Here is a 27872-nt window from a genome sequence, read left to right on the forward strand (position 1 = left end):
ATCCCAAATAACGAATGCTAATTTGTGTGTGCAAATAATAATTTTGCTCGTGTTATTTCTGGGCGTGTTGCGGGTGATCTACAATGACTGCGTGCACAAATGATAACGAGTGCAAAAGTGATGCGGACTGCCCTTTAATGAGTATTTTGCGTGTACTATCGGCTGTCACCATGGAGAGTTTGAGAGAACAGAGTGGCCTTAAATGAAGTTTGAAGCCATGGAGTTGGAGATCTTTGTGGAGGAGGGAAATAAACACATCGGTGAATTCCAGCAAAGGTGAATGCTGTGAGAAAAAACAGAAGATCTGCCGATTAAATAAACACATCTACTTTACTCCAAAATGCAATCAGCGTTTTGATGGAGTTTAGAGAGCGATTTGATGAGGCCTGTACCTGCTTTTATTATTTACTCCTTCCGTCAACGTTGCACCTTCTGAGCGCTCATTCTCCAAGTTAAAACTAACTAAAAACCCCTTGATGAGCACGTTGGGACAGGAGAGACTGGGTGGACATGTCATGTTATCTATTGAGAATGACAGATCGAAAAGTCCGCGGAGCTTAAGGCTCCTTTAAACAGTGGTGAGTAGACCGAGTACTTCATATTGATTTTTTGTTCGTGAAGATGTGGGCCGCTGTGCCAATTTTATTAAACTTTATAGCTGTTGATAAAGTGACCTACTGTGCCCTCATTAGTTGAAAAAGTTAAAGTGGGTGTCAGAATGATGCGGTCGCTATCCGTGGTGCTGAACTGCTTTGAATTTGTGTTGTTTTATTTATTTATTTGTGTTGTTCTCTTGGTTTGTTAGACTTCATGTCCGTTTGATTGACTTCAAAATGACACAACTGTGTGTAAAAACTGTAGTAATGCTTGTAAGCCCCGCTGTGGCGGGCATGTTGTAAAGTTATGATGAGCTTTGCAGTGACCGCAGCCATGTGTGCGTAACGCTGTGCCAGTTTGCACCTGCCTTTTAAACGTGCTAAATATAGACGCAAATGCAGCGCTCACTATCTGCTTCAGGTTTGATAGATCACATTGCGTGTGTTAAATGATTACATTTGCATCTCCTCCTCCCAGTATTTTGCGCGTTCTGATGATCTGCATGTATTCTGCATATTCATGAAGGCAAACACGCTAAATGGATAGCGAGTGCTATTTTGCTTATTTGAAAGACGCAATCCTCGGTGCACCCGGTTAGTAGATCTGCTTTGCGTGCACTATCAAGTTTGCACGTGTTTTTATACACGCAAACCTTTAGTAGATCGGGCCTATGTGTACCCACAAACACAGACACAATGGAAAGAGCAGTATTTATTCAACCCTTCTGCCTTGATCAATCATTTTATCTTAAAAGTAAACCAGATGTTATATTCCTGTGTGTCATTTTTTTACTTTAAAAAGTGGCACAGCATAGCAACAACAGACTCAATCCTGGTGTAAATAATTAAAGACTCAAAAAGATGTTTGTCCAAAGTCCCAATTTAAAGCTCTAACAGAAAATGTGCCACACCGAAAGCTACTGGCAGCCTGTTGAAACACAACTAAGAGCCACAATAGTTTGCCTTAACATAGATCTATCTGTGACAAAGCAAAAAGCCTTTTATGAATTATGAGGGGGGCATGCTCACCCCAAACTATCCCGTACATCCACCCCTGCACTTTTCATCCTTTATTACACACAGAACAGCATGTCCTGCAGTGTCTTTATGCCTTTGTCAGTGTCCTTTTGACAGAACTCACCAGCAGCAGGATTTATAAAGTTGACCATATAAAATGTGTGTTTTGAAATGTTTCCCTCATAACTCATAACTCCTGTTGTGTCAACAGGTGACCCGAGTGTAGATGAAGCTTGTTAATGATGATCCAGAACTGGAGAAAGTAGCTGCACGAAACTGTTAAAACACTTGAATGAGTAGGTTTATACCTAATATTAGATGTTGAGCTCAATCATTGCATCGACAGGACGGTTGACCGAAGGACGTGTTTCTCTCTCTCTCTTTAATCATATAGAGAGATCACTATCCTATGATTCCCCAACTTACACCTTCTTGGACGCAGCTCAAGACTTGTATTTGCTTTTCTCCATATGGGAGGTTTTTAAATCATTAGTTCTGTTTTGAAGTGGGGTTGCATGAGGTTCTTGTCAACAGAAAGTGTATCACCCACAGGGGAAGCCTGAAAGCTCCGCCCCTCTGTTGAGCAACTAGTCGGAGTGTCCTTTACATATTAGCTTGAGATCATGTTAAGTAATGCTGAACACTACAGGCAGACACAGGAATGGCTTTAGAGTTTGTTTTTCAGCTCAGTCTTCCACTTCAGCAGCTAACAGAGGGCTGGAAATGTATCTTGCAGACACACTTCCACTCAGCTTTTCTACTTTTCCAATGTAACTCCTGGAAATTGAAGAAAGCTGGTAAAACAGTTCCTGAATCACTGTCGTTACCAAGTCCCACTCATGACAACAGGAGCTCTCTGGGTTCATGGGCTCACAGTTTACACACCTGCACCACCAACTTGAATTTTTTCCTTCTCTCCAGTTAGCACAAAAAGTTTGTCCACTCTATACTTCGTCTGTTGAGCCTCGTTCTTCCTCTGTGAACTCCGGCTCATAAAGGTGTACTCATTTTTTTTATTTGGTTGTGCTTTTGTCTCTTTCAAAGCCTGCATAACCGAACAGCTGATCACTATGCTGCAGCTTAATTATGTGGTAAAGTTGGCCCTATCTCCAGCAGTTCATAGCCTTGCTTCCTTTTAGGTTCTCTGGCTGGTATGTCAACAAAGGCTGACTGAGATCTGCTGTAGGTAAAACTATTCTATTGACAAGAACCTCTTAAAACCCCACTTCCTAAGATAAAAATATGAACTAGTCCTTTAATGTCATTAACAATGTCTGCTGAGGGGAAACAGGTCCGTGGTTTCTCTCTCTTAATTCTTAAGACTTTCTTGATCAATAGTTTCCTCCGTGTTCAGAGTATCTTCTTTAGCTGTCTGTGGTAGTGTTCGGGGTCAGGAGATAAAGACTGGATTCGGTCTCCTGCACTTAGTCTTAGGGCTTTCTATTTCTTCTCTTCAGCTTTATGAAATGTCTGCTGAAATGGATACTGAACCAAGGATGATGGACTTTGGAGGGGTTACATAGTGTTCTTTCTCAACAGTGTGAATATCCTTTAAGCAGATGAGTACATACAAGTACGGACAAAAGCTTCTCCTGCCAATCCGTCTCTGCTTCCCTCCCACATGGTTTGTCAGTTGTGTTATTTATTGTTGCAGGAGGATGGTAGCGGTCCAGGACATGTTCCTGTTTGCTGTGAGATATCCAAAAAAACAAGCCTAACCCATTTTCCCCCCTTTTTTCCCTTTACTGTCAAACAATCCCTAAAAATAGGACAAAACACATAAAGATCCAACTAAAGAGGATGTTTTTATCCTAACATGCACGTCTGGAAAGCCCACACCCCCCACATTCATTGATTCACACAAGTGTTTCAAACATATGTAATACCATTTGCAAGGTTTTCTGCATTTTTGATGTTCAACGCATACAAATAAAAGATTGGGATTGTGCTTGATCTGTCTGAGAGCATTAAATTTCCTCACACAAAGGTTGTAAAACACCATATTGATCACACTCCGTGAGCTTTAACTCCGGTTTCAGCCTTGATTTTAGTTTAAAACAGTCATATTTTTAATTAAGATATTTTGCAGCCACTGTTCAACTGCTTAAAGTGTTGGTACAACATCTACGCGTCATAAAACTCAAGTCGTGAGAATTGAGAATTGATTTGAGGGTTAGTGAAACTGAATGATTGTGACCGTATTTCTCTGAAGATATTTTACTGATGTGGGTGTGCAATGTAGTCAAAGCAAAGACATCATTGCCAAACACATTTTATGTATTGTACAAATAATCAGAAATATGTGCAATATGTGTGGCTGAAAGAATCCAGGACATGGCAACCAGGGGAGTTTTAAACAATATGTAAAATGCAAAGATGTGCAAACCCTCCTTAAAGGATATTTCAGTTTTTTTTTAAGTGGGGTCGTATGAGTTACATTGCACTAGTACTCCTGCTAGCCACAATGAGTGCCAGTGAGCTCTTCCCCTTTAATGTAGAAAATTCCCAGATGACCGGCAGGCAAGCTATGGTACATTTTTTCTGCAGACGGGCACACCTCTTTCGCTAAGTTGAAAAATATGGTCCAGGCACTCATCCCGGTGCAATTGCATGCACTACTCGAAAAAAATTGCAGCTCTTGACTTTGCCGTCAGAAACTTTTTGTTACTGCGCTAGCATGTAGCCTCTTGTTGCATGGACCAACAGTAAACCCAAGCATGCTGCCAGTAGACTCCCTCTCGTTGACTGGTGACTTTAGGCAGAATGCGTCTGTGGTGTTGATTGTCTGTAATGTGATGCAGACTGACAGTCAATGCTAAGATCAACATTTTTAAAGGATTGCATGCTTACAGCTTGGAGATGCTCGCACAGCGTCCCTAGTGACAACCTGACGGTTTCAGGTACATTGTGTATTTGGATTCATCTGCCCTCCACTGAGACTGATGGGACGAATATCAACTGCACACCAAATATGCCCTGCATGTAATTTGCCCCCATCCAAAATACTCACTGTCGTGAACCGTGGTGTGATTTGTACGTAGAATGAAGAGACTGGGTTGAAAGGCTGGTCATTTCAACCAGAAATCTCAGCCCCCTGCACCAAGTAATGTCAGTAGTTTTATTGTATTGATCAGCCTATCAGCAGATATATGAGGACCATTTTGTGCTGTGAGGCAATAAAACCCTGAATTATTAACCTCTAATTAACACTAGCACACAGCTAACCTGTAATGTGCAGCAGTCTATAGAGGAGAATATTCATGGCTTGCTCTTTCAGATGAATTGACTGGTCACAGACTAATGATTCACCGAGCCATCTTCCCCTCCCAGTGCTCGACATCTAACACTTTTTCCACAAGCTTTGTTTTCTGCATCATGGCTGAGAGAAAGGTAGGTACTGTGAGCCCATCTCTTATCTCTTACTGTCTCTGTTTTTTGTGTTTATCAGCATTTTACCTCGCAGCTTTAGTCGTGGGATCATTGTCTCGTGTCCCATCCACAAGTGTACTCTGACACTTCTAAATAAACAGGCTAATGAATATGTAAATAAGGACCATCATAAATATGGATGAGTGTTTTAAATATGGAGAAGCATGAGTACTTAGTGTATGTTCCACATAGGTATCCATGGTATATGTAAATGAATATCATTGTAAAACTTGAAGTCAGCGTTAAATCTTGTTCCCATCTCTCTGCCCCATCCTTTATTTATTATCTTTTTTAAATCATTTCATGATTTCTAATGTTCTGTTACTTTTTGTTGACAAATATTTTTCTCAATTTTTCAATTTTTCAATTTGATTCTAATATTCTTTATTAAGTAAAGTGGAATAATTTCTTGTACCACTGGCTGATACCGCTGTAGAGCAAGTCCTGGCCCTTTTTGCACCCTGACAGTCTGAACCATCTGTGGACAGGTGGAGATGCAAACCCAAAGCTAATGCCAATAAGTTAGAAGAAGCAGAGAGTTACAAGTTGTAAGAAAAAAAACAGCTGTAAGGGTTTGGACTGCTGGCTGCACATACATCAGCCAATTTTACCAGGGGACATTTTTTCTGAGGGAATATAATGGACAAAAGCACATCTCACTGGTGCCCCTACATTTTTCCTCCAGCGCACTTACTTAGGAAGCAGAGGCAGTCCATACTCAGAGGCAAATAAGAATTCAGCAATGACAACAGGACACAGTTGGAGCAAGATCAATAAATCATCTCCATGAAATCCCCAAGCAGAAGTGAAGAATAATCTGCCAAATGAATCAGGACACGTCTCCTCTGAGTGTTATCCATAGGAGACAGATGCATAATTAACATGCCTTTGGCTTTCATCTCCTTCATCACAGCCAAGTGCCACCTCCTCAGAAACTCGGGCTTTATCAAATACCCCCATACCCCATCCTGTCACTCCACTCTGTTCGTCAGTGTGCTCACATTTTTCTTTCTCAACACACAAGCATGTATTAGCACTCTGCAGCTTAGGACCCACCAAATTAGATGACTTACGCTCACAGCTCTGATCAGACGGATTAGAAATTAGTCTTAATAAGGGACAGAAGTTCACAGGAAAACACACAGTTTCAAAAAATATATTTCTACATCGCCTTTCTCGCTCCAGAATACAGCATACCATAAATCACATTACAGTCACCTTATGATACTGCTTTTCCCACGTGCTGCCTTAAAGTCTGATCACACAGGAATGAATGCATTAACCTGTCAGTACTTTTTTCCAAGGCTATATTTCGTGATTGACAAGCAAAATGAGCAGAAAAAGAAGGCATGGAGATAAGGATGTGGCCAAAATTCAACAGATTACCCATTTCATTAATTTGCTGTATGAAAAGGCCAACATGCACAGCACACTTACCCAGATGGAGGAGGAAAAAGACTGCATGTGTTGTTTGTGTGTGTGTGTGTGTGTGTGTGTGTGTGTGTGTGTGTGTGTGTGTGTGTGTGTGTGTGTGTGTGTGTGTGTGTGTGTGTGTGTGTCTGTGTCTGTGTCTGTGTGTCTGTGTGTGTGTTTAAGAGAGGAGAAGGATGTGGGGAGCCACATATTAGGACAAACACAAACACAAACACACACAGAAGCTGTCAAAACTGCTTTTCAGAGAAGCCATTCCCAACAAGACGAGTCAACATGCCATTTAAAGAAAACCTGTGTTGCTTAGCCACGAAGAACCACAACAGTCAGAGGCTTCCTGTGTAGTTATTCAGATGAGACATAAAAGATATCAGGGTCATAACACTTTCTTTACTCATGGCTTTTTCTGAGTGTCACTTGTAACCTGTTCAAGATACAAGGTGGAAGTGACAGATGAGGCCTTGTATCACATGTTGAATTTATATATCTGTTAATAGAGATATTCAGAAAAGCTGAATCCTCCTGCCATGAAAGCAAATAAATTCTGGGAATAAACTGGATATGCATTCCAACTGTTTTGCTCCCTGCATGGTCTGTTTTCTTGCAAACAGCCAAAGCCTGCTTAAAATCAGACAGAAGAGGGCATTCAAGGGAGGAGACGGGGTAGAGCTGGAGTGCGTGCAGGCGGGGGGGGGGGGGGGAACTCAAGGTTCAACTGAGAGAGGCAAAGGAGGAGTACAAGGAAGGGGGGGGTAGAAGCTGCAGATCAACACATGAGAGAGGATGGCATGAAACCATCACAGGCTGCAAGAGTGGCAGTAACACAGCAGAAGGAGAGGTTTGTTCAACATGTTGAAGATCAGCAAACCAAGCACCTCTCTACACACCCCACCTGGCCTTCACCCCATACACCACCACCATCCAGACTGTCTCTAGAAACAATTCAAGCCCATCCATCTCCATGGGCAAACACCCCCGCCCCAGTAAGGCAGCTGGCCCGGATGGGGTATATCCAAGAATGCTCGAGGCCTGCTCTTCTGAACTGGGGGAGCTCATTCAGCATGTGCTCAGCCTGCATGCGGCTGAGTACGGTCCCAGTGCTATGGAAGGCTCAAGCCTGAATTATGCTTCTGCGTCAAATTGACGGTGTAGCCTAGGCCGGGGGTCTGCGTGGCTCCCATACCTACGCAGAGGCCTACGCACGTAGCTGACATGCACCCCCTCCAAAATGTAACTATGCGTAAAATCAACGCGGACCACAAGCCCTGTGATTGGGCCGCTCAGGGGCATTGTATTTCCCGCATTTACAGCGCATCCGGGATCCCAGACATCGGCCGCACATCGGCCGTGTATTTCATCTCCTCCTCTCTATTCTTCCCTGTAATCATGTCTGTATGATAAACATGTATCAGCTGTAGATTAAAATAACCGTTCTGAATCGCTGTGGAAAAGTAAACAGAGATCGTAGCGGGGCCGGAAGCAGGCGACCGACTATCAGAGACCACACTGCTCTCTGGCGTTTTGGATGAGAATTAGAGGAAGTATAAATCAGCCTTTAATGTGTCATCCTTATCCCCAAGAACAAACACCCAGTAAGCCAGGTGACTTCATACTGACTACACACATCACAGAGGCCATGGAACTACTGCTGCTTTTTCTGCTCAGACCTCAGGTCAGCCATGCTCAGGATCAATAGCTGTTAACGTACCATCGGGTTGACCGTTTGCTGACATATACCTGATGGTATGGTTTGGTGGAATTATACAGAGTGTTTGGAGCAAAGACTTTATAATACATGGACATAGTCTTCATGACATCACCCATTTGTTCTGAAGCAGAGTTTTGAAGCCTATCGTCTGCAGTTGCCACATTGGAAATGCTGACTCAACCTAACTTCGGTCTATCTAGTATGATGCAAAGAAGTGGAGTGACAGCGTGGAGTGTGTCCGCCTGTCAGTCAAGCCAGCTGTGCCTCCAATTTTTTGCAAATCTCGTAATCTCAATGACTTCTAAAACTACTTAGTTATAAATAAAATAATCCTCATTCAGTGTGTGCCGATAAAGAGATGAGCTACTCAAACCGAAATCATTTTTAACCAGGCTGTAACATTTTGATTTCTGTTGTAAAGATCAGCTTTTTCGAATGTGTGTGTATGTGGCTTTTGAGGTTTCTGCAGACAGCTTCGAGTGGACACTCCTGGAACTGCAGTTTTTAGCATTCCACATTGGCTTCATTTCTTAAGACCAGAGGTTGCTGCTTACTGAGATTTTACAGAAGTGCAAGAAAGACGAAAACTGCAACAAAAGGTACGGAACAAAACGGTCTGCTGTTTCGAAGCATCATTTTGAGAGAGTGTCACTGAATTACAATCCATCTATGGTGTCACAGCCTCCAAATACAGATACCACTGCCATCTATGTCTGCTCTCTCAGCTTTTCTGCAGATTCCTCTGTCTTTACCACCTCTTGTCTTCTCTCATCAATATTTTTTTTTACCTCTTTATCTTTTGTTTATCTTTTGAAACCCTTGGCTAACTGGATTCTTGGTTTCTTCTCTTGTGTCTTTGAATTCCATTCATTTTCTATGCAGCATTGTTTTCCATTGCTCACATAAGTTTCTGTTAGTCTTTTCAAAGTGTTAATTAACTTTCTAAATTCACGAGTAAGCTCCACCAGCCTTTTTTGATGCTGTGCACCTGGAGAAATCTCTTATTTATAGATCAAAAGTGTGACTATTAGGCCTAGCAGCATACTTTTGAGTTAATCAGAAAAGTTTAGTGAAGAATTTTGTTGATGCGACTTTTAATAGACCAGCAGCTGAAGCAGCACTCCTGCCTTTAAAACAACTAAGAAGCTGTTGAACCCTGGAGACTTTTTACTGATCCCTCAGTGTAGATGCTTTCGGCTAGCTAAGAATCATTGTTATTCATCTCCATCTCTGGCAAACACAGCAGCTCATTGGGAGCTCCCCGCTGGACAGCTGATATTGCCAGATCAGAATCAGAATCAGAATCAGAATCAGCTTTATTGGCCAAGTATGCTTGAACACACAAGGAATTTGACTTTGGTAAACTGTGCTCTCTTTGTACAAGGCATAAGAATAAGACCTACAAATACAAATAAAATACAAATAATAACAATAACATCAGCTATAAATACAAAATAACAACAAATAGGCATGACTAATATGTACAGGCTAAAATAATATGATAAAGTGCAGAGGTGAGTAGCAGAGGTAGTTTTTACATAAAAAAAATAGTAGTTAAATAATACAAAAAATAGAAATATGGAATTCTGCTTGGAGAATTGTTGCATTGTATATTTACATGTATGTTTACAGAGAGTATTTATCTGACAGGAATGACACTGTTATGGTTTAGTGTTCATCAGAGTGACAGCCTGGGGGAAGAAACTGTTCTTATGGTGGGTTGTTTTGGCGCACAGTGATCTGTAGCGCCTGCCAGAGGGAGGAGTTTGAAGAATTTGTGTCCAGGGTGTGAGGGGTCAGCGGTGATGCTACCTGCCCGTTTCCTGGCCCGGGACCGGTATAAGTCCTGGATGGGGGCAGGTCGACACCAATGATTTTTTTCTGCAGTCCTTATAGTCCGCTGCAGTCTGTGTTTTTCTAGTTTGGTTGCAGATCCAAACCAGACAGTGATGGAGGTTCTCCTGAAGTCCACTGTCATCTCTAACGTCTTGAGCGGGTTCAGCTCCAGATGGTTCTGACTACACCAGAGTGCCAGCTGTTCCACCTCCTGTCTGTAAGCAGACTCGTCTCCGTCCTGGATGAGACCGATGACGGTGGTGTCATCTGCGAACTTCACGAGTTTCACCGAGGGGTCCCCTGCAGATCGGAGTCAAAGCAGATTGCTGGACGACCCCAGCAGAGAGACTCTCTCTGTGGGACGACTCTAAAATAGTTGTGACTAAAATATCTGATGCTGCTGCGGTCGAATTTGATTCATCATCGTTCTTCAAACTCTTCCAACTGCGTCCAAATTTCTGGAGCTGAAATTAACATTCTATGTTATCTGCATTTATGCTTACTTACACATTTATTTATTTATTCTCCTTCATCATTTTGTTGGAAATAAAAGGCTTTCTTTATTGCCATAGTTATTGTCTGGATAACTTTTAATAGCAGAATTAAATAGTTAATGTATTCAAGAGCTGTCCAACTGGAAATAACATCCACCATAAAGGAGGCGTACTTTACTAACAAGTTCACATGATCAAATAAAACATTAATGATAACTTATTTATGATGTTGCCCCTGTGATGCTAAAAACAAGAGTTAAATATATGAGACAGACATTTGGATAGCGCATGGGAAATTGACTCTTTTCTAGTCTTCTGAACACGGACGAGCGGCTGATTTGCCCTCCCTTCCTTATACAGACAAAATAGGATCCTCAAATCTTTTAAAATGTTTTTTTTATCTTTAGTGTAACCTAGAGTTGCAACTAAGCTCAATAGCTACTAGAAAAACAGGTGACATCTCTAAGTGGGCTTATATTTCACAGCCTCAGCACAGTGGCATCCTCTTCCATTCACTTATGTAGTTTAAATGAGTGACAGGTGTCATGGCACGCCCCCTTCATTTGATGATAATTCATTCTTGATTCAGTCATTGACTGTTGATCAATGACATCATTGCAGTGTGACTGTAGAGATGCTACTTGTGTGGGAGCAGGGCAGATAGGTGAATAACTTGCAGGTGTTGGGGTAAATGAGGTTGATTATTCACTTTCTCATCCAATTTCTTCTGTGTCCTTGGAACAAAAATTGGAAGTTAAGAGATGGGACTCTTAATTCAAACGCTGCTCATGTAACACAGCTTAACTGTTTATAAGTATTATGCATTTATTAGCACAAGCAATGGTAAATGGTAAATGGACTTGTACTTTTTATAGTGATTTCCTAGTCTTTTGACCACTCAAAGTGCTTTTACACTACTCGTCACATTCACCCATTCACACCCATTCACTCACTGATGGTAGAGGCTGCTACAGTAAGGGACCATCAGTGTTAGCTTATCTCATTCGTTCACATTCACACACAACAACAGAGGGAGTTCAGTGTCTTGCACAAGGACACTTCGGCATATGACTGGGATCGAACCGCCAACCTTTCGATTAATAGACAACCGACTCTACCCACTGAACCACCAGCCACTCAGAGTGTTTTTACACTACATGTGGCAGCCCATCAGAGCTAATTAATCTCATTCACACACATTCACACACTGCTTGTAACGTCACTGCCACAATTCAGGGTTCAGCATCTTGCCCCAAGGACATGCAGGTGGAGGAGGAGAGGACTGCAGGAGCTGGGATCAAACTGACTCTACCAGTGAGCCACAGCTGCCCCTGCTTGATATGTTGTACAAGGTTATAACTCTACTATAAATTTGTGAAATGAAAAGAATAGGTCTGAGTGCTGACAGCAGGTTTTGGAGGTGTGAGAGAGCAGAAAGTACTGTCCTTCATGCTTTGTGGCTCTGCTCTGTGATAAAACCTTCGGTTAAACATACTGAACTCAAAGGGAGCCGTACCGAGGAGGAGTATGTCAAAGTGCCACCAGTTCAGTTTATTGTGAGATTTCTTTGGTGTGCCTGCACTGAATGAAAGATTGACTAACTTCATCATCTTTTAATGATTTCAGGCAGTTCAGAATCTTTAATGGTTATACATGAAGACAAAGAATGAATAAAACCCAGTTTGGAGTGATGATCTGTAAAAGATTGGCTCTGGTGGTGAACATGACCTCGTGAACTTTTTTAAATCAACTACATTTAAAATGGGCACACAACTGAAGAAAAAATAGTTGGATTTCTCAGTTTAATAATTGTAATGGTCTTTTTAGTGATAAATGAGGTTTGATGTTGCAAATCATCGTATTCTGTTTGTATTATCCTTTTCCAGTTTCCCAACTAATTTGGAAACAGGGTTGAAATGAAATAGGAGTATAATTCATGTTAAGTAAGACACAAATGTTATTTAGTTAACATGTAGCTAAAATGTCAGAGAAAGAAAACACTTCATATCCAACTGGCCCTTTGGCCTGTCATTTGGTGCATGTGTTGATTTTGGCAGTGATCTCAAATCTCAGACTTTTAGTCTAGTTTTAGTCGACAAACCCTCACAACATTTGTCTAGTTCAGTCGACAAAGTCATCACATTTGAGTCATTACTTTTGTTTAAAATGTTTTCTCTCTTTAAACCCATTTATTTACCTGATCAGAAATTGTTACAATTTTGAACAAAGTGTTTAAATCCATAGGCATATATACAGTTGTGCTCATAAGTTTACAAACCCTGACAGAATTTGTGATTTTTTGGGCCATTTTTCAGAGAATATGAAAGATAATAGAAAAGCTGTTTTTTCACTCATTGTTAGCTGTTGGGTGAAGCCATTTATTGTCAAACAACTGTGTTTACTCTTTTAATATCATAATGACAACAGAAACAACCCAAGAATTCATCAATTCTGCCAGGGTATCACAACTGCACATGGATGCCGCATTCACCAACTAGAAGGATGTTAATTTTGCTGCAATATTGGTAGTGGCATTCTGGAAAGGTTGCACATACCCATGTATGTGGAAATGAGCCTCCCAACTGTTGTTATATGATCACTCCAGCCTAAATTTGACTTACTTCCATTAGGGGAGCTTCCCACCTATATGCAAAAAATGTTTTGTAGAAGTCTCAACATTGTTAACATTACCTTTTAAAACCTCATTCTCTGCTATGGTATAAATTATATATATATATATATATATATATATATATATATATATATATATATATATATATATATATAAATGATAAATATATGGTAAAAACCCACATTTTCCAAGTCTACTTGTATTAGCTCACAGGGCGGCCCTGCCACTACCAATATGGCAGAAGTGCTGATGTACCGCAGCAATGGAACAACACAGCAAATGTGGTGTCTACAGTATGTTAAAATATGCAGCATTTCATTATCTTTTATCTTTTAACACCTTAGTTGAGTACTTTACTCTAGACTCTTCAGCAAAGGCAATGCTGCTGTGCTGTCCCTGCTGATATAATAAGGTGACGAAAGTACACACAGATAAAGTGGTAATATGGAGGACTGATACTTACTCCAAGTCAAGAACTTAACCCTCTTCCTGTGGCCTCTAAGGGTGTTATTTCTTTGACTTCAAATAAAGGTGTTATGAACACACGTGTGTAGGTTTATATTATCATATAATAGCCTTCAGCTTTAGAGGAGGTACCTTTTGTTAGGCATCAATGCAGTTTGAAAATGTAACTTGGGATTTGATGTTGATTTCTATATTATATTTCCCCCCTTTTTCACTCGTTAAAGGGTCCAATCATTTTAACTTAACTTGGCATTGTTTGATTATACATTCGATAGCATATCTTATGAAACATGTTTTATTTTGAAGATTTGTTTGTGTTCCTCAGATTTTTAATTCTTAAAACTAGTTTTTGATGATTTCCGAGATCAACTGAGGAGCTTAAACTACCATTTGACACACAATGCTGAGAGAAATGTGTAGTTTTTATTATTTTCCAACGACATGTTTTTCATCACTTTGAATCAAATTGAGTGTTGATATACTACAGAAAGTAAGAAACTATAGATACACTATACATTTTGCTGTGACTAAAGTTATTTAAAATTCTTTAAAAGTTGTATTTTATGTTACCTTTGCTACTCATTTTGAAACACATTTTAAAGTTCAGTTTTAAAGCATATTAGTAACATATTTCAGATTGTGTCAAAGTACAATGCTATGTATTTGGAGAGCACCAACAGTTTGCCTTGAAATGTACTAGTATGGTTATTTTATTAAACCTCAAGTATTATTTCAAGAATGCTTTTTTTGTTAATAATTAATTTACTATAGCTTAAACATTTATAGTGTGCTTAAAGTGAAGGTCTTGTACTCAAAGAATTCACTGCATATCATGCACAGTATATCTATAGTGTAAGTATACTTAGGATATTTTTTGATTTAATCAAGAACACATTAATCAATTATACACTATGTGAGAAAACGCAGTATACTATAGAACATCTGAAGTGTAGTTAACTTAGAATATCCCAGAGAGTTGGGGTTCATTATCTAGCAAAGGACTCGTGGACATTTAGACAGGAATCATGGGGAAAATGAACTGCTGATCTTCAGTTGAGAGAACATCCCACTCCGAGCCGCAGCCCTTCTGTTTGCTTAAAAATGATTTAGTTTAATAATTAACAACCAGTGAATGATGCACACTCCTCCAACTGTTACCAACAAACTGTGTTGTCGTTTGGCAAAGTATGCACCAGGTGAAGCTGGCATGCAGACAGGTCAGTGTGCAGGTGTTAAATGTGCTCAGATGGCTCATTGTACCTCATGCACTTTAAGAGGCTACAGCTTTATTGCGAGGAAACAATGCTTGTGTCACAGTTAGTCATTGTCAGGGCAGATAGCAGTATAATGAGGCTGGACTTTTTATATTTTGCTGCAGTGAGATGTCATATTCGCCTTTGTCTTTTGAAGTCATGGCCACTTGAAGCTGGACCAGCTGATCTTGCCGCCTTTGCTGATGCCACAGCAGTCCAACAGTGTTGGATTGGAACCAGCATGCTGAATTTGCCAAAACATCCTGGATGGTTATTCCATCTCCATCAAACAGAGGCAAAATCCTCTATCTGCTTTCTGCCAACGCTCATCTCATCTCTGCTTCTCTCAACTCTGTGCTGCATGGTCACTTTCAACCATTGAGAAGACTGCTGTTGCACAGATGCTTCTGTGTATTACATATATAAGCTTCAAAAGACAGCTATGTAAACAGCATTAATTTTGTTTTGAGCTTTAAACCACCATGGGCTCCTTGTCAAAAAATTACACATCAGCAGCTGATTTCAAAGTGATACATTCAGTGATATCTGAAACCTTAACATGATGCAATTGCGAGAGAGTGTGTCATTATCTCAGTATCCTTTTAAATTCGAGCTTACTGGCCTACTTATCCTGTTTTTCAGTTTCTAATCCTCCCTGTTCTGATTCCTCCTCCAAGATTCTGCAGTATTCCCAGTCTTTGTTGAGAGAACAATTGGAGAGTATTTAAAAAAAGAACAAAAGTGTTAAAGCTCTGTGTTGGTTTTTTTATTGTACTTGTGTGCCGAGCTGTAAGAAGGGAAGGAGGGGCAAGGAGCCAGGAGCTGCAGAGCTATGCGAGTGCATTATTGGTGGGTGCAATGGGGATTAAGTGCAGGGCTGACCGAGGGGCAAATTCAGAAAAAATGTATGCAGCCACAGAGAGCAGCATGAATAGAGCACCACTTCCCAACACCGTATTAAGCTTCAATTTATAGAGACATTGTGTGGATGATTTTCCTTTGCAAACACACCGTTTTCTACTCTGTGGAAGTTGTTCTTGTTATACATGAGAAGAGCTGTCAGTATCTCCGCTCACCACCGTAAAAAACCTCTTTCATGCTGACTGAGTTCATTTTTATCCACATATAGATAATGATATGAGGAGGGGAGAGGAACTGAAGCTCTTTTTCTACTTTACTGTTAAGACTAGACTAGACAGATGTGGACTGCAGTTTCACACTGTAATGCAGCTTCCTTCACAGAGAGCAGCAGATCACATCAGGGTCCTATTGAAAAGCTCAGCACTGCCTCCACTCATCTGGAAAAATATTGTTGTCATGATCAGTGGAGAGTCAGAGCGTGAAACCCTAAAACTGTGCTGCAGTTACCGCAAACTGTGTAGAGACTGATGGTTTGCTCTTACAGTGAGGCTGTAAGCACTTGTGGTTTTGAACTATACATTTTTTAAAGCCACACTCATCTGCAGAGGAAGGTGACAGTTTTGCATCATGTAAACGTATAATGGCAAACAGAATGTGAGCATCATTTTGGAACACATTTTTGGGGACATATCATTCTGTGTGCTGAGATTCAGCTCTTTTCTTTTCCCCTCATTTATGCAGGTTAAACAGCCACAAAAGCCCTACAATCCTTTCTGTGAATCTCCCCTGAGAGTGGCAGATATAGTGAAGTTCAACAAGTTATCCCCCTTTTTATTTTCACTCATCTACATTGCAAACTTGCTCCCTTGATGTCTTTTTCTTGCCTACAAGTTATTTAAAGGTGAGGAAAGAAGGAGGCCAATCTAATACCCTGCAGGATGAGGATCAATAGAACTGAAGCAGAACTTGTTAAATGGCTGCAGACATCTGACCGAGCAATGATGTTAAACAATGTTGATGACTCCTGGTTCATCAAGTTCCTGAGGAGGCACAGAAATAACTGGAAGAACCTTCATGTTGTGGCATAACGTTTTCCTCTGTGTATTTCAGCCTTAAGTCATAGTGTGTTTGCACCACATTTCATGTCATGACCAAACTACCGTCAATGTGCACCCCAGGGGGAGGATAGACATGTAATGGGTGTGTCCATGACAATTCAACACCATTTTGAAAATTCCCACCGTCATTTTCTTCACTCTGGTGTCTCTTTACAGCTTTCTCATGGCAGCAAGTACCTGCTTTAAGTACAGCCTCTAATTGGAGAGATGATGCTCTCTGTCATTTAACACAGCACATTCATTGGTTAGATTTTAACAGCTGCACAGTAATCACAAAACCTGCACCACCTTATCATGCAGCTCAAGTCATTGTACTTAATAATCCTGCATGTTCTGCAGTGTTAATCAGACAGTATGAGGGGTGTTCTACAGTGCCAGATTAATTGGTTGTAAAGGTATGATGAGCCTTAAAGCCTAAGTTTGTGGCTGATCTTTTTTCTTGGCATGGTGAATTATTTTTTGAAACAGTTACTCATCACAATGTCAGAATTAAAAACTTCTTTGATCTGCTTCATCATATACATTGTCACTATTGTGACTAACTACTCAAACCTGTTCTTTTATATGCTCTTGTTGCTGACCCACAAAAATAAGCTGATCAGATCACTGACAATTATTAGCCATAGCTGGCTAAAGCCTTTCACAATGCAAAAATCTGTCTTTGAGGTATTGATGGCTGTCTGTCCCTGCCAAAGGGGACTGTTAGCATTTTAGCCCCCAAGGTGAGGATTAGGTCATCCACCCAGTGATGAGGAGCTTGCCTACTGAGTTTCTTTTATAAATAATCAACAGAATTTCAAAATAAAAAAAATAACTAAAAGAAAGAGAGAGCTACTGCAATATCATTAAATCTTTCACCTGTTACTGCCTCAATAAAACTTACAACACGCATCACACTAACTATGCAGTATGTTATCTACACTTCATCTGCATTAATACAGTCTTCATGGTTATGTTAAGTCTCAACAGTTGCTTTAGAGATTGATTCTATATAAAAATTAACTGAACTCAGTCATTCTCTAACTTTCTAAAGTTGGAACCTCACAGTCCGGAGCGTCTGTGCATACTTGGCATGCACCTAGTCCACCCACTAAGCCTACCTCCTGATTTGACAAGTGCTGAAAATAAATGCAATATTTTGTTAAATCAAAAAATTGTGGTCCATAGAGAAATGCAGGCACATCAGTTTGTTATTACAACTTAAAAGTCCCATTAGAAAAGCAGTTTAGTTCTACACAAACATAGTTTCAGGAAGACAGAGTCAAAAACGATGATAGCCCAGCAGCACTGTAGGTTATGACTTTATGTTTGATCCTGATGCACTGCTGCAGCTGCAAAGCAGATTAAAACATTAGTCATTCAGATATTTATCACAAATCCTCTTACTATAACAAGGTCAATTCTACTTTGATATTCTCAGGTATTCTTCAGTATCAGAAGATGTTGGTCCTAAATGCCGTTTTAGACTGTCTGTTTTCATAATAGACAAGGTTTAAAAACTTGACAATGGACAGCTGTGATGTTACAAATAAATGAGAGGCACTGAGAGGGCATCAGGTAGTTTCATACAAATCACTAAATGTCAGTTTTTACTGAATTAGTACATTTTCAGAGGCATTTCTGCTACCTGCTGCTATGTGGACTAGACTACCCAACGACAGTCCTAAAGAAGCAGGCTGAATATGCTGAGGCAGGACAATCTTTGAAAGAGAAAAAGTTAAGTTCCCACTGTGCAGTGAAACCACAGGCTTTCTACAGCAACAGCATCTGCCTGTATCAGAGTGCAGCTAAGGCCACAGAAGACTTTGCTCTATATGGATTTCTAGTCACCATCGTACCCTCTGCACCCTGCCTGGACTAACTGGACATTCAATTTCTATTCACTTGGCAGGTGGCTGGAGGCCAAGCCGGAGCATCAACTGACACACTAAAAGAAAAAAAATACTCTCGACCGCAGAACAAAGAAAGCTGCAAGAATTCAGATGTTGACCCCTCCCCCTTCCCGAAGATAAATCAATAATGAATGAGGATGCAGATAAGTTTGTCAAAGTTTTACACATTATTTATCAACGTATACAGCATATTGAACCTATACTGCTCTCTAGTCTGGCTTAGAGGTACAATGTGTAGAAATGGGAATATTTAGCCATATGTAGCTGTCAGATTTTAGATTTAAACAACGTGGCCGGAGAGGACAAGAAGCTTCTGAATGTATGATAAGTGTGACAACAACCATTCTCTTCTCACTTCCAACCATTGCAATTTTAGCGGCCACTCCCTAAATACGTATACATATCACCCTGCACCTTTAACCTCCTTAGCCTTTGGCTTACTTTTCACACACAAATTAAAAATACAAGAAGAACATCACCAAGTGATGGCTGTCACTAAATTGGAGTCAAATCAAATATATAAATGCTTTATTTAGAACCTTCATTTATGACTTCACTTAAAACACTGTGTTTCTGTCTAGTCAGAGTGAAAAGGGTGAAATACCATCAGTGGAACATTTATCATGATATTTGCTGCTGAAATGAAGCCTCCTTGTTAAATCTCACCCAACGTGTGGAGGGGCTCAGGGCTGGAAGATCACAACACGTCTTCTAAATACTAAATACTTAGCATTCGTAAGAGACTGAAAACTGTCTTTGATTAGCATGTAGTAGCACAGCTGGCCATATTGTCACATCACAGAGTGGAGTATTATCTGTTTGGTCTTTTTGGCTTCCTTTCTGATCAGGCACAGTTTTACTCTCAGCATATCGTCATTATTTATGAGGATGGCTTTGAATGTGAGCAGAGCTAAACTGCAGCATCATTTCAAAACTTCCCAGCAAAGCCACTAAAGGTTAGAGTGAAGCAACTGTTTTGTTGTTGGTTTGTGCGGCTCTGTTGTACAGCAGGCATCTCATTCTATAGGCTATGAATACAAAATCCTGATAATGTGGCAGAGGGGAACAATAGCAATGAATAAATGTGTGGTTGTGTATGCATTCTGTTCCTCATTACCATGCTGAAGCAGTGCTTACCTTATCAGCAGCAGATTGCATTCTACCACTGGCAATGACTTTACAAATGTTGACATTTCCATCACAGAGAAACGGGAAATTAAATTGCTCCTGTTGGGCAATTCATACAGAAACTGGCAGCCAGGATGCCACTCATTCCCTCCCACAGAGATGATAAAATCATGTTGTATTCTGCTCCTCTTCCTCGTACACCCAGACAATTCAAGGCTCAAACCTGTTCATAATACATCCACAGTACATCATGGACCTGATCATGAAAATACCCTGACTGTGTTTAGACATTAGCTTTAATTAACCAGTTTCTATAAAATATTGCACGACTTCAGATTGAGGCAATACAATTAGATGGGGTATGACACAAAATATTTGGAGTACTTGTGTATTTGTATCTGAAATAATTAAGAAGGAACTACTCTTAAATTAATCTTAAAAGTGTACCAGGGTTTATATCAGATCCATCTAGAAACAGTTAAATCCCTTAATTTCAATCATTCCAGTTTGTTTAGTTTATTTTTTGTGTTGCTTTTAGATAACATATTCCTTGTACTTTAATTAAAAAATATCAAATTCACAATCTGGTAATCTGCTTTTCACTTTGATACACTTGATGAGAAAGTCTTTCTAATTTGTAATAAGACTCAAGTGTTTGATGCCCTTCTCTGCTTTTGATACAAAGCTCTCTGACAAATAATGCAGGAGGGATCATTCAAGGGTAAAACCACATACCTCCTGTAGCTGGTCCTTGCTCAGTTCATGAAACATAAAACATGGCTGCGGCAGAACGACAGAGAAGAACAAAACAGAGAGAGGAAATTCCAGACAGGCTTTACTTGAGAGCACAGGGCTGATAGTGGAGAGTGACTGAAGGAATTAATCCCCAAGAACAACCTGAGCACTATACATTATCTCACTTATTACATGGCTACTTACTGAATAAATCAATTATATCACAACTAATGTTGACAGGGAAATAATTTGATTTACGTATTTTAAATGGTTATTGAGAATAGTCTGTTTCACCCACAGTTTGAGCTGCATCCAAAGTAACAGTTCACTCTGTAGCCCTCTTAAGATGGACAAAGTTAACCCTCCTGTTATGTTCCTTTCTCAGGGACATCAATAATGTTCGTGGGTCAACTTGACCTGGGGCATGTTTAATTGTCCAGAACAATCAGAACTCAAAAAAAATCCCAATAAACATTTTTTAATCTCATTATTAACTCAATTACTAACCATTTAAATCAATATTTAGTTCTTTAATCCTCAAAGATCATGGTTCAATGAGGATAACTCACTCATTTTTTATGAAAATTCATTTTAAAGCTTATTTTAATTTACATTTGAAAGACCTAAATATAAATACAATAGTTTTACATGACATAGATTCTTGTTTATTTGTTTATTTGTTTATTTTTTATGAAGTAATGTTGATAAATTTACAGGAGACAGCTCTTCTGTCACATGCTGCCCAGATTTTGATGCTGCATTCTGCTGGCTTGGAAGGCATATATTGCCTAAAATGGAAGGAACCCCTGAATGCCTCTAGCCTTTCATCCACTGTGACATTAGGGCCTCGGTTATAGAGTAGTGGAAGTTTCTCTACCCACTTGTCCCTCACTGTTCTAATGGCTGACAGCTTGTCTCTATTCGATCTCAGCTCCTACAGTCAAATGCCAAAGTGTCCTTGGGCACTTGGACACTGAACCCCAAACTGCTCCCTCAGTTGTTCAGTGGTGTATGAATGTCTAGAATAAGATTAGCTAATACTGATGGTCCCTTACTATAGCAGCCTCTACCATAATTGGGTGAGCGAGTAATGTAAAAGAGCTTTGAGTGGTCAGAAGACTGGAAAAGAGATATGTGAGTGCAAGTCCATTTACCATTTACTAGTTATCATGACCTGCTCAAAAGCTGACTTGATGTCTGTTACACGAGTCACTGCTATCCTAGTGGCTCTGTCTTTATAATGTTTTCTGTAGACAGTTTTACCTGACGTATATTTGGGATGAAGATCGCTGTATTTCCCCATTTTTGAAGTGAATGTCTGCTTGGAGGAATATGAATATCTGTTTCCTCATTTGGTTCAGAATCAGAATCATCAGACTCAGGATTGACCACAAGATGGTCTTCATCTTCAGACACACTGTCCTCTCTTTCACTATCATGATCAAAGAGGAGTGCCAGGGTTATCACCTGTTTACTTCTGCTGCTCATTTTGTACAGCTCTGACAGAGAGTGCATCATGTGTAGATGCAGAGTATAATGTTGGTAGGACTCCCTTGCAGAGAATCTGTATATGTTTTTCCCCTCCCGAACGGCTCTTAATTTAGAACCAAACTCACGCAAACAGAACCAGAACCAACTCAAGCAAACAGAACCAGAACCAGAACCAGAACCAACTCAAGTAAACAGAGCCAGAACCAAACTCAAGCAAACAGAACCAGAACCAAACTCAAGCAAACAGAACCAGAACCAGAAACATACTCAAGCAAACAGAACCAGAACCAAATTAAGCAAACAGAACCAGAACCATACTCAAGCAAACAGAACAAGAACCTCTTAATTTAGGATCTTTTATAGCTGTGCATTTTACCTTAACTTTGCAAAAAATAATGCTTTGTATGTTGAAAACCTTTTATGTACAGTGCTTTCATGAGAAGCCTTATAATGCCAAATTTTGTGCATTTGTTCTGTTACAAAACCATTCTTACTTTTGTTTAGTATTTTAATCAGACTTTTTTATTGCACAATTTAACAAAAAACTGCAAATATATCCACAGAACAGAACCAGAACCAAACTCAAGCAAATAGAACCAGAACCAGAACCAAACTCAAGCAAACAGAACCAGAACTAACTCTGGTAAGCTAACAGAACCAGAACAATACTCAAGCAAACAGAACCAGAACCATACTCAAGCAAAAAGAACCAGAACCAAACTCAAGCAAACAGAACCAGAACCAACTCAAACAAACAGAACCAGAACCAAACTCAAGCAAACAGAACCAGAACCAGAACTATACTCAAGCAAACAGAACCAGAACCAAACTGGGGCAAACATTATCAATATTCTCAGTGTGGGTTGGCATTGAGAAAAATCAGATGCCTCCGCTTGGATTGGCTGATCTGATTTCTCCCCTCAGTGAGTATTTGCCCGGTCTTCAAGAAGACTCTCTCTGAAGGAACAGATGAAGCCACGATACACAGCCACCCCTACATCACCTGTATCCTATATCCTCACATGTGATTGGCGGCATGGCCGTCATGCTGGATCCGAATTCTAAGAATTTGCCTTGATCTATCTTTGAAAATGTTCATGAACAATTTTCAGATACATGTAAACGGAAAACTAACAAATATGCTTCTTTATTCTCACAAATTTGTGAGTTTAATAATGAAGTATTCTCTTCTTCTCTGGCTCTGTTTTTTTTAAACTACAATGGCCCTTATACGCTGTTGTATATAAATGCATTTATTTGCTTTATTTTTCACAGCAACATAATGTATGTAACTCACTGTACTGCATAGCTAGAGAGAACATAGAGGCGTACACATTGTTGACCTCGCTGAATATCAAAATGTGGAGCGAACTAATAATCTCTACAGACGTCTGTGAAGGTTCTCACTCTGCAAACATATTGTCAAGTAGAGAGAGGCTCCAACTACTTAATGTGGAACTGCTGCAACAAGAGAACTGAACAGAAAAATATTTCAGACATAGTGTCCTGTCTTTTTGCTCTAACTGAGAAACATAAGAATGTCCACAAGGTCGGGTATCAGTTGGAAGGTTAACTGAGTCACAATCAGTCCAATGGCAGAAAACACAGCTCAATTGACTCAGATGTTGCTGGGAAATCTCTCTGCATTGGCTCTCTACTAGTCTGTCAGCTTTCTATCCATGGGTGGAGTAAAACATTTTCAACATCTGTGTTCGGGTCTATGCCGTTAGTGGCAGGAGCTGTAGTGTATTTCTCTCCTAAAAGAAGAACCATCATAGAGACCTGACGCACAGCTGTAGCCCCATTTTGAACATCTTCACCGGGTCCAACACCTTCAGCAAGTGGATTTGCTTTGAACCGTGCTTTAAACCTAAAACACCATCCTGATAGCTGAATCTAATATGGGACCACACATTATTTATGTGTACTTGATAGAAAATCCTCCCAAAAAATGTGTTGAAGCACGTTCTCAACAATCAATTAGCCGATACTGGATTAACTCCCTAGTTATGTGTAGTTCATATGTCAGAATAAGAGACATTATGATGAGAAAGAACAACGTGTTGTGTTGTTTTCATCAATACATCTTAAACCCCACAGCATTGCTCTTCTGTCTAACGTGACACAAGCTCTGTCAGATGGTGTTTGTTTAAATCTAGAGCTATTGTTTGGCTTTAATTTTTGAGAGGATTTCTATGCTGGTTAAACACAACAACAGTTTTCGTATTTCTCCATCCAACTGCCATAGTAACACACGTGGGCGTTGGTTTGTGATTGAGACCTCAGTTAGTATTGTTTCAGTTTGTACAGTAAATCTAGTCATTCCTCTCTCGGAAAAGCAATAAGCTCAAGGACATGTTTTTTCTCAGTTCTATTGGGTAAAAAATTACTTGGGATTCAATTATCAGTTTGCTTTGAAACAAATTGAATGGAATCAGACCGAATCATTCAATATTTTAATGAACCATTCCTGAAACGGATCATAGCCAGGAAGGATCGAACCGGGCCGGATCATCTTTGAAAACAGAGATTCACACCCCTAGTTATCACTCACATTAAACTGAACATTTCCACTGATGGTGAAGTGAAACACGACGACCAGGACAGCAAGAATCAGAGCAGCGCCCGAGTTTTTCTGCCTCGTCACTGTCAGTCTGTGACATTTCCTCTCCCATCTATCAGCTCTCTCACTCTTTAACCTTTTCTCCTGTTTTCATCTTTTTCTTTTGGTGATGTCAAATTAACCAGACTTGTTTCAGTTCATTGACATGATTGCAGTTAGTCCCCCAGAGTCCAAGGTAAGAAGCCATAGCAATGATTTGCTACAGAGAAATAACAGACCCTATTAATGAACTGTTAGAATCTAATGACCAATCAGAATCAAGTACTTAACAAAGCTGTGCAATATTGTTAGTCAGCAAACACCTGACCTTTCACACTGGTTTAAATACATATAAAGATAAAAGTTCCCATAGTGAAGTCAGAGTGGAGTATGGAGGGTGACACTTTTCCCCCTCTCTCTTGTCTGCAGGGACATTTGCTGTCACTGCAGTGATTGCCTCAACCACACTATCATCAGGGGTCACTTCAATAGCTTGCTTTTGACAGCCTCTATTTGACAGTGGTAGCATGATTGGCAAGAGTGGTTTGCACTGAGTGAAGAGGGAGCTACAGAGAGCCACTGCACCTCCAGGTGAAAACAAACCCTTGGTATGGGATGACGATGCCCTTGCAGGCTGATGAAATCAAAGACAGCATATTAGAGGAGAAGAACAAAAAACTGGCCTCATCCACAGGCAAATGTTGGTGTCCACACGTCCACAACATTCACTCCTGTTGCACACAGCTTCATCCTTTTAATGAAAGCTTCAGTCAGCCTCTGCTTGAACAAAAGAATCCTCAAACTTAGAGAAATGAAGGATAATGACAAATGAGACCAGTGAAGAGTGCCAGGGACAGCTGTACAGGACTAACAGGTGGAACATGTGGTTAATGTTGTGAAACTGTTGTGCAGCCATTATTTGTACGTCATCAAAGTATGCTTTGAATGAAAACAACATTTCATATTTCAGAAAATGATTGTAAGAGAGCAAGCTGAAAAAGTACAGGGTTCAGAGGCCTCTACTTTACCTCCAACTCACAGTTTCTCTATACTGTACTTAGTGAGAAGTGGAAGGTAATCAAGTGAAACCTGAGACCACCTTTAGACCAAAAGATCACACATATGAGGTTGCTGTCAGTTCATTTTAGCTCTGCATTCATTTCCATCATTTTCTGTAAACTGGTAAATGAATGGAGCAACCTCAACTTGGGCACACCACTCTGTATATGGATATTGGACTTTATGAGCAACAGACCCCAAAGTTTCATGATGGGAGCCCCAAACTGTGTTCCTGAGGATAGGAATCCTGCAGGGGTGTGTCCTCAGTCCTTTCCTCCTTCATGGACTCCCTGCCATCATTGAGAAGACACTGGCTTACAAAGACCTCACTGTCCCACTCCACCTCAGTCTGATGACATGGCAGCTTCACCTCAGCCCAGGTGACCTGATGCAGCCCTATCCAGCCCAGCCTCCTGGCCATTAACCCCTACCAGTCTGGAGAGTCTGTTGAAATTGAAGGCTCTGGTGTCAACTGGTGCACTTATCATGAAGGTCAAGGGCTTTATGAAGCAGGGTTTCCATTCTGTCCTGCCCCTGGACTCAGGTCTGTCAGTGGTCTTCGGATAGAGGACCAGCCTGTTTAGCAGCTGCCGCACAACCCTGATTTTCAACATATCAGGTGATAGGAAATTTCATTGACATCAGTACATCAGCCATCTTCAGCAACAGCCAACAACATGTCCCTGGTTACACACTCAATAACAAGGATGGCCATGGAACCTGAGCGCTTTCTGGAATTGGGATAGGTCAGCCAAGTGGCAAGTGCAATAGTAAATCTGCATGCCATCATTTATGTCTGAACTGCATAAAATCGCATCATGGCAGCATCAGATTCATAGGAACATGAGGCGTCCATCCCTGAGCCAGTGAAGATGGATTGTGGACGGAACACCTGCAGTGTTGTCTGCTCCTGGTTGAATCCCCCACAGGAGCCACCAAAAAAGCAGAGCATGAGGCAATGATGAGTGATTGCCTGCAGCAGAAAGTAGGGGAATGTATATAGACACTGTCTTCAACAACAGCTCTTTAAGAGTCATGCAAAAAAACCTTTTAATTTTACCGGCTGCCTTTAACTTGTCTGTTAAAAAACAACACAGAGTTGGGTTGTCAAAGAGGCACACTACTGTGGCATACAGAGTTTTCCAAAACATTTCCAAGACTCGTGTGTGATAAGAAGCTCATGAGCACTGTTGTTATGCCTTGTGTGGACACACCCAGGCAGCATCTCCCCTCTCCTCCTCAGTGTCATGTTTATGAGCCTTCCCTTCCAACACAGTGGCTCTTCAGCTTTGATGCTCATGCTCAGACTGTATCCTCTCCAAGCCAGAGCCTGGCGGAGAGCCTGTGCGCAACGTGCTCTCAGGAGGCTTTCACTCAGACCTTTCAGCCTGAATCCTCCATAAGTTGACGCCGAGGACATTCTCACACAGACAATGGCAGCAGAGGCTCTAGCTGGGCTCATCTTAATGACAAATGCAGTGCAACAAGTAAACAAGTAAATGTTCCCTGGCTCCCTGCACATTCTGCGGAAATGGTTCTGCAGCCATTAGACAAGAGGAGAATGAGAGCTCTGTTTTACCTGGATGGCCAGCTTCTTCTGGCTCCATCCAGAGAAGAAGCAGAACTACAGACAAGGGAACTGGTGATACATCTGTCAAATCTGGGCTTGGCATCAACTGGTCAAAGAGCTCTCCTCTCCATTCCCAGCTCATTGTTTATCTGGGAGGGGAATAAAATTCAGCTGCCATGAGAGCGCGGCTCTCTCTCAAGAGGGTGGAGATGCTGACATCGCTACTTTGACGTGCCAAGCCCTGCAATGTTGTGACAGCTGTTACTGTCTCTGCAGCTGCTGGGCATGATGTCAGCGGCTCACATGGGCAGCTACACATGGGACGTCTGCAGAGATGGTTCATCTATCTGTGCATCGACCCAGATCCATAAACTTCTACTCTGGTCCTCAGATTTGAACCTCTAATGTAAAGCTAGGGAATGATCTTATATACGGCACAACGTGTCTTGGCGCACAGTGCAGTGTTGTGGCTAGTTTCCACCCAGTGCAGCTGTCATTTTCACGCCCTGCATGTATGTCATCAGGAAAATAACTTGTGCTGATGTTTGCACCACT

The 27872-nt window shown here is 40.7% G+C and overlaps 1 protein-coding gene across 1 annotated transcript in view; it reads right to left on the reverse strand.

Annotated features, from left to right (window-relative positions):
* The window catches only part of LOC117812278 (kin of IRRE-like protein 3), a 65913-nt gene extending 38559 nt beyond the window's left edge, over nt 1-27354 (reverse strand). Inside the window, exon 1 of the mRNA XM_034682951.1 lies at nt 27327-27354. The gene's annotated coding sequence lies outside the window, so the exon portion shown is untranslated. The remainder of the gene's footprint in view (nt 1-27326) is intronic.
* Nucleotides 27355-27872: the final 518 nt, after the last annotated feature.

Source organism: Notolabrus celidotus, chromosome 5 (genome assembly GCF_009762535.1).
Source record: "Notolabrus celidotus isolate fNotCel1 chromosome 5, fNotCel1.pri, whole genome shotgun sequence".
In the NCBI taxonomy this organism is placed as follows: Eukaryota; Metazoa; Chordata; class Actinopteri; order Labriformes; family Labridae; genus Notolabrus; species Notolabrus celidotus.